General features: G+C 41.4%; 1 long non-coding RNA gene across 1 annotated transcript in view; it reads right to left on the bottom strand.

Moving 5' to 3' along the window:
- Positions 1-1,478: 1,478 nt before the first annotated feature.
- The window catches only part of LOC142520060 (uncharacterized), an 88,583-nt gene continuing 78,334 nt past the window's right edge, over positions 1,479-11,727 (bottom strand). The window contains exons 2-3 of the long non-coding RNA XR_012813893.1: positions 2,256-2,310; positions 1,479-1,639 (exon numbers count right to left, since the gene is read on the bottom strand). This is a non-coding gene — a long non-coding RNA (uncharacterized LOC142520060). The remainder of the gene's footprint in view (positions 1,640-2,255; positions 2,311-11,727) is intronic.

Genomic DNA, 11,727 nt, shown 5'->3' with positions numbered 1-11,727 from the left:
TAAAACACGTGCAGGATAATCGCAAAGCGTGCAAATACCTGCAATCACTCCGCCAGGAGCTTCTCTCGCCTGATCCTCGGTCATGGCGTACACTCTCACTTGAGGAGGAACTTGGGCACTCTGACCACCCGATCCTCGATATCGTGGGACACTCGACTGCTGAAAGGATGGAACAAGAACAGTAGGTCTCATCATACTAGGGCCACCTCTAAATCCTGGCTGGGGTTGAGCAGAAGTCGTACCCCTGTTCGGACATACTCGAGAGAAATGGCCTTCCTGCCCACACTGATAACAAGTACCAAACATACCTCGACACTGCTCGATAGTATGTTTACCTCCACAATGGCTACTGTAAGAAGCAATCACAGGACTCCCACTCTGTGATCCACTCGAACTCGAAGAAGACGAAGAAACAGTACCAGTCTTCTTGAACTTCTTACCTCTCGGCCGCAAAGTAGGCTGCTGAGCTGACACTGGAGGTAGAGGAGTATACTGTGGACCTCCCCGCCTAAGTCCAGCCTCGGCTGCCTTAGCTCATTCAACTGCCTCTGCGTAGCTGGTAGGCAATCCAGAAACCACAAAAGTATATAAAACAGGATGTAATCCATTTACAAACCTGTTATATTTTGCCCTCGCATTCCCAGCTACGTGAGGTGCATACTTCAATAGAGTAGAAAATTTTGAAGCATACTCCGCAACAGACATCGTTCCCTGCTGCAGATTATTAAATTCATTCTCCTGAGCAGTATAATAAGAAGGAGGAGAGTACTGCTCCAAAAACTGGGCCTTGAAGACATCCCATGTGACTTCAATCTCGGCCTCTTTCAGTCCAATCTCAGCTAATTCCCACCAAGATTTAGCTCGGTCCTTCAACTGATAAAGAGTAAGTTTCAGTCTCCGAGCCTTGTAATACTCAACAATATTAAACAAGTGCTCGATATCTTTCAACCAGGCCTCTGCTCTTTCAGCACTCTAAGTGCCGAAAAACCTCGGTGGTTTTAGATCCTGGAATCGAGCCATCACTACATCCATGGACAATCCTTCAAATTGCCCAACTATTCTCTCAGTACTGCTACTCGCAGTTTCATTTGTGGGATTCATCTGCAAATCAAATGATGAATATTACAAATCAATATCAATTTCATAATCTCATCATCTCATATCATCAATCTCATCAGATACTTACTCAAATCAAATCAAGTAAGAGCAAGTAATACAAATAAATCAAACACATACGCACAATTCATTTGTGCCTATTCAAGTGTACACAAAACTCAATCGAGCATTCCCAGCTATGCTCTGATACCACTCTATGTGGGGCCCTTAGTTCCTAATCGTTATTACAATGCAATCTGATTAGGGTTAACTAGTTATAGCGGAAAACAAGTTTAATTTTTCTTTACAATGAGCCCAAATAATTTTATTTGAATACTAAAAATAGTATTTATTCTCACGTCATAAACATGCCCACACGTAATCAAAACCAATCATATACAAACAACTCATATCCTCGGGACATGCCCCGGTATATAGATACATATACATATATACTGAGAACAAGACATAAACATAAAACCTCAGCCCAAGCTGTTGCTCCCTCCAGAAGTACCCTCTCCGGTCTCCTGATATCCTGGAGTACCTGCTATTGTCCACACACAAAGACAACAACAGCCCTCCTTGGGGGTGAGCAAAGCTCCGTATGGAACAACCAATCATATATACCACAGATATCTAAACAATGATATATCGTATGCAATGCATGTATGTCGTGGAGGTATCGGGTCAAATGCCCATCCACTGAGCACATGTCAGAATCAATCGAATCGCTATCAAATCAGTGCTCGAGCTGCCACACCGGCCTCAATAAGGGATACTCGTATGATAGCGTTGACTAAGCGCCATCAAATCCCAAATCTCATATCCAATCATCAGGGCCACAATTGTCTATGCTTTACGGGTCATATAATACCAACATAGCAATTGTGTTCACAAACCCCAGAATCCAATCAAATCATATCAGGGTATCCAAGGATCATAGCTCAACGTGCATGTCATGTATCGATGTATGCATCAAACGATGTGTGTTAACAAAACATTTATTTTATACATCGATATCTCAATCTCAATGTCATGTATGCCACATCAATCAACAAATAAGGCATATAGACATGTATTCTCATTCCAATCAATCAAATTAATCCGACATATATCATATAATACAGATACCTGTCGTATGTTACCCGGTCGCAACATACCTCAATTCTTCGTTTCCAGTTGATGTAGCCTGAAGATATTGATATAACACTTTATCTACATCAATAACATACTCATTCCAATCAATAACATAATCCAAAATCATTAATATGAGTTTCAAATATCATTTGAAACTTCAAAAATTCATATCAAATCCAAATCATAATATAATTCAATTCCGACTTCGAATATGAGTTTATTGTCGGTTATTGTACCACATATAGGAATTTCAACTTCAAATACATGCTATTCTAGCACTTTGATATTTAGAGCTGCTGGAACCAGAAGAAATTTACCTCAGTCAGAAGCCCTCGATGCGAAGATCACAAATATATAATTTGTTTCGCGTTTAGACAGCGTTTTGAAGTCGATTCGGAAGAAAGAAATTTGATTTCTCTCGTATTCTCTCGAAGCTACGTAAATGAAATGAAGAATTCAGACAGCAGAAATAAATCTTATCTTTCCACCGCCTACGCGCTCGGGCGGTAGAATTTTTGCGCCCGAGCGCGAGACATTCTGCCCCCGGCTAACAATTGCACCGCGCTCGGACGGTCACAAATTACCGCTCAGGCGCGGCATGTTCTACTCGAACATACCTTTTATATATCCTTGCGCTCGGGCGGTCATTTTCTACCGCCCGGGCGCCAAACGTTCTGTATTGCCCGAGAATTTAATCCTAGTAATCTGTAATTATTGATTTATAATTTGATATGATTATGAGAGGATTAATCGGGTCACAATTTAATTCAGCATGAAAAGATGTATGTGCGAGGACAGTGCCTTTCACGCACATGCGCGACATGAGACACGCACATGCGCGAAACGGGCAGAGGGTCTCGCGCATATGCGCGGTTGGTGTGCGCGCATATGCGCGAGCTGTGCGAGGGTTTAAAGTCAACTCCAGAGAAGTGGGCGCACATGCGCGACGGGGAGCGCGCACATGCGCGAGATGTCCAGAGAGCCTCGCGCATATGCGCGACGAGTATCAGCGCACATGCGCGAGCGCACCCGAAAGTTGGATAAAAAAGAGGACAGAGGCCTCGCGCATATGTGCCGAGTAAGGGCGCGCATATGTGCGAGGTGCTGTGCAGAGGACGCGCCGAGACATATTGTCTCGCGCATATGCGCCAATAGTGGTCGCGTATATGCGTGAGATGTGCAGTAGGCACATTGAGCCGCTTGCCTTACATGCAGGTATATATATATATGATTTGGAATCCGACTTCGGTACTGTGTTCCTATCGACGTAGGCTTCAACAGGACGTAAGTTTTGTTACGTTCTTATATGTTTTGAAATTACGGTATTGTCAGAATCTGATATGATTCCTATATGATGTTCTTATTATGTTAAACATCGTATAATCGAAACCGGACTGAAGAAAAAATATCATATGGAATTGTTATGAATTTTGGAGTTGATTGGATATCAGAATTGAGTCGTTATTGATTAGGAGATATTGGAATTGATATCTGATAGATACGATTTGGCTGGGTATATTGAGATTACGCCACTATGCCGTTGAAACGGAATTTGATTGGATTCTGATTATATCCCGTAGTAATTTGAACGGGTATTGATATTATACTCCTTGATATTGTTATTGCCAGATTGATATTTACAGGCTTTGAGTTCGAGACTTCGACAGAGTCAGAGTAACAGAATGAAAAGTATAAATTAATGTTGAGTTGGGATTGCACAACTCGAGTGAGGTTTGACTCGAGTTTCCCTTAATCACATACCTTAGTTTATTGCAGTGATATTTGCAATTAATGATATTGATGTGTGTGTTCTATTGATTCATACAAAATGTATGTATTGAGTCTTAGACTGATTCGTCTAGCTATCGGCTGATTCGCCTAGGCACTGGCTGATTCGCCTAGGCACTGGCTGACTCACCAATTCTGTGGCTGATTCCCCCAGACACTGGATATATAAATTATATCGAAGTCGTTTAGGAGTTGATTCATTCCTATCGACTGAGATTCGATATATTTTTCAATGTCCAGACACCGGAATCCCTAGATTAGGATTGAGTCGAGTCCGAGTCTAACTGTGATTCATTACGTGATATTGATTTATGTTTCTGATTCGATACATGTCATGAATATCTATTATATGCTTTTATATTGTGTATATGATTGCATGTATACATTGTTTATACTAGGAGGTATTTCTCACCGGAATTATCCGGCTGTTGTCTTGTTTTGTATGTGTGCATGACAACAGGTGGGGCAGGACCAGGATCAGGAAGAGGATGAGAGATTCAAAATTAGCGTTGAGATCCGGACTTAGAGTAGAGTGAATTTCAGTACTTGACCTAGCGACTGAACTTTAATTAAGTTACATAAATGTTGTGCAAGATTTGTACTATGACACTGACACGTGTACAAGATTTATTATCTTACGTTTCCGCACTTGTATATTAAAAAAAAATTTATGACCCACTATTACTTAGTTGTTAACTTTGATCTTAATAACAATTAATTGTTGAATTAAGTTCGGGTCCCCACAACAGGTGGTATCAGAGCGATAGATCCTTAGATTGAGATAGGAGCTAGTGAGCAGGGTAGATTGAGTTTTCTTTCCTGCTTTTGAATGCTAGCATGTCTTACTGCATTAATACATGTTACTTGTTTATCTGATTTTATATGGTAATATGTTTTATTTAGAATGAATCAGCACCGATTCTGGATCAGCAGTAAGATGATCAGAGGAGGACTGGAACATGTTTGTTGTATTTGGTTACTAATCCTTTTGGTAATCATATATGCCTCCTCGAAGAATACCAGAACAGGGTAGCACTTCGAATCCTTCAATGGATGTGACAGCAACTCCAATGGGAACATTGTTGAAAAGATTTCAGTCATTCAAACCACCAACCCTGAAAGGAACAGAGACTTCGGTTGACTGTGAGAGTTGGTTGGATGACATAGAAATGTTGATTGATTCGTTGGAGTACACAGATGAGCGACGAGTTCGGTTGATAGGACACTAGTTGCAGGACGTTGCAAAGAACTGGTGGATTACAACAAAAAGAGCATTGGAGCATCGAGGTACGACTATTACCTGGAATGTATTTAGAACTGAATTTTATCAGAGATTTTTCGCAGTATCGTACAGGAAAGACAAGGGGGTCGAATATGCCAATTTGAGACAGGGTCAGTTGAATATTGAGGAGTATGTGACCAAGTTCTCTACTTTGTTGAGATTTGCCCCACATGTTGCTGAGAGCGAGGAAGTTACTGCTGATCAATTCATTAATGGCTTGAACCCCGAGATTTTTACATTGGTGAACACAGGACGATTGAATAACTTTACTGACGCCCTGAACACAGCCAAAGGAGCAGAAGCCGGTCTGATGAGACAGAAAGGAGCTTCGTTTGTTCCTCCAGCACCGAGACCACAACAACCACCTTCCAAATTTGACGGTGGTAGCGGCAGTGGTGGAAAGAAGGATTTCTTGAAAGCTAGAGGAAAACAGTTTAAGAAGTCTGGCAGCAGTTCTTCTAGCTCCAGTGGTTCCAAACAGAGTTATACCGGAGCTTACTGCAGAACTTGCGGAGGGAGACATCCCACAGAGCAATGCCAAGGAGTGCTTGGTAGTTGTCACATCTGCAGACAACAGGGACATTTTGCCAGAGTATGTCCAAAGAGAGGTTCCCAAAGATCCCAGGGAGCCGAATCATCAGGATCAGCAGCACAGACTGATAGAAGATCAGCTGCTGTTCATTCCTTTCAGCCAGCACCATCTCAGTCACAACCGAGGCCAGGAGGAAGCCAGACAGTTAGCCAACCTCCGAGACGGCAGGCCCGAGTATTTTCCTTGTCAGAGGAGCAAGCTCAGAAAGCACCAGATGACGTCGTTGCAGGTAACTGTTCTTTATGTGGTTACCCTGCTTATGTATTAATTGATACTGGTGCTTCTCATACGTTTATTTCTGAGAGATTTGCATTGAGTCATGCATTGCCTGTTGAGTCATTATCGTCTGTAGTGTCTGTCTCTTCTCCTTTGGGGACAGGTTTGATATCAGTGAATTTTGTGAAACATTGTATGCTACAGTATGACGGGCATGAGATTGAGTTAGATTGTATCGTACTTGGACTATCTGATTTTGACTGTATTATGGGTATCGATATGCTGACCAAGTACAGGGCTACCGTTGATTGTTTCTACAAAATTGTGAGATTCAGACTGGAGATGGTTGATGAGTGGAAATTTTATGGTAAGGGTTCTCGAGCCAGAATTCCTTTGATATCTGTAGTATCTATGACTCGATTGTTACAGAAAGGAGCGGAGAGATTCCTTGTTTATTCAGTTGATGTACTTAAATCGATTCCATCATTGGGCGAATTGCCAGTGGTGTGTGAGTTTGCTGATGTCTTTCCATATGAGATTCCTGGTTTGCCTCCGATTCGAGAGATATACTTCAGCATTAAGTTGATGCAAGGTACAGTTCCGATATCTAGAGCCCCATACCAAATGGCACCAATTGAGTTGAAAGAATTGAAGAAACAATTGGAAGATTTACTGGCCAAGGGGTATATTAGACCGAGTGTGTCTCCTTGAGGTGCTCCATTATTATTTGTGAGAAAGAAAGATGGTTCGATGAGGCTTTGTATCGATTACCGGCAACTGAACAAGGTAACGCTAAAGAATAAATATCCCTTGCCTTGCATTGATGATTCGTTTGATCAGTTGCAGGGTTAATCCGTATATTCCAAGATCGATATGAGATCTGAATACCATCATCTGAGAGTCAGGGATTCTGATATCTCAAAGACAGCCTTCAGAACCAGGTATGGGCACTATGAATTTATTGTCATGCCATTTGGTTTGACTAATGCACCGGCTGTATTTATGGGGCTGATGAACCGTATCTTTCAGAGATACCTGGATGATTTTGTCATCATTTTTATTGATGATATCTTGATTTATTCAAAAAATATGATTGAACATGCTGATCATCTGAGAACTGTGTTGAAAATTTTGAGGACTGAGAAGTTATATGCTAAACTGTCGAAATGTGAGTTTTGGTTGAGACAAGTAGTATTTCTGCGACATGTTATATCCGGAGACGGGATATCAGTTGATCCCAGCAAGGTTGAGGCAGTGATTTCTTGGCCGAGACCGACGTCAGTGCCCGAGATTCGCAGTTTCATGGATTTGGCAGGATATTATCGTCGATTCATCAAAGATTTTTCCAGTATTGCCAAATCGATTACACAGTTGACCCAGAAGAATGCTCCATTTGTTTGGTCTGAGGAATGTGATACCAGTTTTCTTGAACTAAAGAAAAGACTGACCAGTGCACCGATATTGACTATCCCATCAGGTACTGGTGATTTTGTGGTTTATTTTGATGCATCTCATCGAGGATTGGGTTGTATTCTGATGCAACGAGGGCATGTTATTGCTTATGCCTCGAGACAGCTGAAACTACATGAAACTCGTTACCCAATTCATGATCTTTAATTGGCAGCCATTGTCTTTGCATTGAAGATATGGCGACATTATCTGTACGGCGAGAAATTTGAGATATATTCTGATCACAAGAGTTTGAAGTATTTGTTTTCACAATCTGAGTTGAATATGAGGCAACGAAGATGGCTCGATTTACTGAAGGATTTCGATTGTGAAATCAAATATTATCCAGGAAAGTCCAATACAGCAGCTGATGAACTGAGTCGAAAGGTATGTTCTTTATCCTTATCGACGATAGGTGTCTCGAATTTGATAGAAGACTGCTGTTTGTCTGGATTAGCTTTTGAAACAGATTGTCAACCTCTGAGATTGTGTACAATTCGAGCTAAGCCAGAATTGATATTGAGAATCAAAGAGGCACAGAAAGTTGATCAGAACGTACAGAATTCGATTGCTATGGTCAGAGCTGGACATCAATCGGAGTATCAGGTTTGTGACGGTATTTTGTATGTGAGTAATCGTATTGTTGTGCCAAAAGTTTCAGAATTGACACGCCAAATACTGACAGAAGCGCACAATAGTCATTTTAGCGTTCATCCTGGTGGCAGGAAAATGTATAATGATTTGAAGACACAGTATTGGTGGAAACAGATGAAATCTGATGTTACTGAATTTGTAGCCAAGTGTCTGAATTGCCAACTGGTGAAAGCTGAGAGGAAGAGACCAGGAGGATTGTTACAGAGTTTGTCCATTCCTGAATGGAAATGGGATCACATTTCCATGGATTTTATGACACAGTTACCGAGATTCTCCAGAAGTTATGATGCGATTTGGGTCGTGATTGATCGATTGACCAAATCTGCATGCTTTATTCCATACAAAATGACATACAGATATGATCAGATGGCCAATATTTATGTCAGTGAGGTGGTCAGATTGCACGGAGTGCCGAAGTCGATTGTGTCAGACCGTGATCCTCGGTTTAATTCGCACTTCTGGCAAAGTTTACAGCAGGCTCTAGGTACGAAGTTACATCTGAGTACCGCATATCATCCATAGACTGACGGACAATCAGAGCGGACGATTCAGACATTGGAAGATATGCTGAGAGCTGTAGTGCTTGATTTTAGCACTAATTGGCAAGATGCCTTGCCTCCTTGCGAGTTTTCGTACAACAATAACTATCAGACAAGTATTGAGATGGCTCCATTCGAAGCGTTGTACAGAAAAAAATGTAGATCCCCTCTTTATTGGGATGATATCTCTGAGGTTCCGGTGACTTGACCTGATATGATCAGAGATATGACTGGAAAAGTGAAACTGATTCAGAAAAGAATGAAGGCAGCACAGGACCGACAAGCCAAATATGCCAATGTTCGACGAAGACCGTTGGTATTTGAGACTGGAGATCGAGTATTTTTGAAAATTTCACCTTTCCGAGGAGTTGTCAGATTTGGTAAGAATGGGAAATTATCTCCACGATACATTGGTCCATATGAAATTCTCGAGAAGATAGGAGATCATGCCTATCGACTCGCATTACCACCTTTATTGTCAGGGATACATAGCGTCTTTCATGTATCTATGCTGCGGAAGTATCTCCCTGATGATTCTCATATTATTCAGCCAGACGAGACCGAGCTGGATGAGACATTGAGTTATGTCGAGAAGCCGATTCGGATTATCGATCGTAAAGAAAAACAGCTCAGAACAAAGACAATTCCACTTGTATAAGTTCAATGGACTCGTCATGGCATTGAAAAAGCTACTTGGGAGACTGAATCAAACATGAGACAGGAATTCCCAGCATTGTTTCACTGATGTAAGTTTCTATTCCGTTTCTATTACATTCCTTCTTATTGGTATGATTGATTGTCTGTGATTTCAGGGATGAAATCATATCTTAGGAGGGGAGAAATGTAATGCCCGAGAATTTAATCCTTGTAATCTGTAATTATTGATTTATAATTTGATATGTTTATGAGAGGATTAATCGGGACACGATTTGATTCAGCATGAAAAGATGTATGTGCGAGGAAAGTGCCTTTCACGCACATGCGCGACATGAGACACGCACATGCGCGAAACGGGCAGAGGGTCTCGCGCATATGCGCGGTGGGTGTGCGCGCATATGCGCGAGCTGTGCAAGGGTTTAAAGTCAACTCCAGAGAAGTGGGCGCACATGCGCGTTGGGGAGCGCGCACATGCGCGAGATGTCCAGAGAGCCTCGCGCATCTGCGCGACGTGAATCCGCGCACATGCACTAGGGCACCCGAGAGTTGGATAAAATGAACAAAGGCCTCCCGCATATGCGCCGAGTAAGGGCGCGCATATGCGCGAGGTGCTGTGCAGAGGACGCGCCGAGACATATTGTCTCGCGCATATGCGTCGATAGTGGTCGCACAATGCGCGAGACGTGCAGTAGGCACATTGAGCCACTTGCCTTACATGCAGGTATATATATATATATATATATACAAACTCGTTGATTAATCATGAAGAAAGAGAAAGCGAGAGCTTCCGAGAGGAAATCAAATTCTTGACGCCAGAATTTGATTTACGAGAAACCCGTCCGTCTGATTTGGAATCCGACTTCGGTACTGTGTTCCTATCGACGCAGGCTTCAACAAGATGTAATTTTTGTTACGTTTTGATATGTTTTAAAATTATGATTCCTATATGATGTTCTTATTATGTTAAACATCGTATAATCAAAACCGGACTGAAGAACAAATATCACATGGAATTGTTATAAATTTTGGAGTTGATTGGATATCAGAATTGAGTCGTTATTGATTAGGAGATGTTGGAATTGATATCTGATAGATATGATATGGCTGGGTATATTGAGATTACGCCACTATGCCGTTGAAACGGAATTTGATTGGATTCTGATTATATCCCGTAGTAATTTGAACGGGTATTGATATTATACTCCTTGATATTGTTATTGCTAGATTTATATTGACAGGCTTTGAGTTCGAGATTTCGACAGAGTCAGAGTAACAGAACGAAAGGTATAAATTAATGTTGAGTTGGGATTGCACAACTCAAGTGAGGTTTGACTCGAGTTTCCCTAAATCACATACCTTAGTTTATTGCAGTGATATTTGCAATTAATGATATTGATGCGTGTGGTCTATTGATTCATAGACAATGTATGTATTGAGTCATAGACTGATTCGTCTTTAGAAGTCATACTCTCAAAATTTCTATAAGCTTTTATAAACTTTATTTATAAGCTTATCGATTGATCATATCAAACTTATTTCTTTTAAATTCAACTCATTAAATTTATTATCTCAACAAGAACAAGTAAACCAGTGCTTGTGTGACTCTCAATGGTTCAGGAATACAGCTATCCGTGGATTCACAACTCTTTGTGATTCAGGACATAATCCTTTATTCGGGCTTACCCTAATTTGCCCCATTTCATGCACCAACATTTGATCATGAGAATGTCAGAAACTATTTTCTTATTAAACCCATCGAATCATGATAAGAGCATCTAGTAGCATTGCCCCATGATTCCCTAGGTATCACTGATAGTGCCTGCAAGTACCAGTCGATTATCATTAACGTACAGTACGATCCCTTCATCTCATATATCCCGATCGAATCTGCAACCATTGGTTCATCGAGGGTTGCATAATAATTCGATAACTATGTGACACATCTTTTAGAATAAATAGTGGCTTCGCATGTACAACTGGAAAACTCCTTCTCTAATGTACATCTCATACTCTGGCTAGAGATTCCACGCATTATTATTTAATAAGATCACATAGGATATCCACACCCGTAGGTGAGCGGTGAATCCCCGACTAAAATGCACTGGCTCCTACAGGTGTCACAATTGTACCCAATCTCGCCACCTGATGACTCTCTTGGAGCCGGTAAACGAGTCAAATTACAGCCCTAGCATATAGAGACACGGTGTTGTCCCGGGTCGTAAGGGCTAATGGTGTACAATCATAACCGCTGACTTATCCTCTCGATGAATGATAACCACTTGGAAAGACTGAGAGAGGGTTGTTCGGTATAATCATTA

Source organism: Primulina tabacum, chromosome 12 (assembly GCF_025594145.1).
Source record: "Primulina tabacum isolate GXHZ01 chromosome 12, ASM2559414v2, whole genome shotgun sequence".
NCBI classification, from domain to species: domain Eukaryota; kingdom Viridiplantae; phylum Streptophyta; class Magnoliopsida; order Lamiales; family Gesneriaceae; genus Primulina; species Primulina tabacum.
This window is presented reverse-complemented; position numbering and strand designations above follow the sequence as displayed.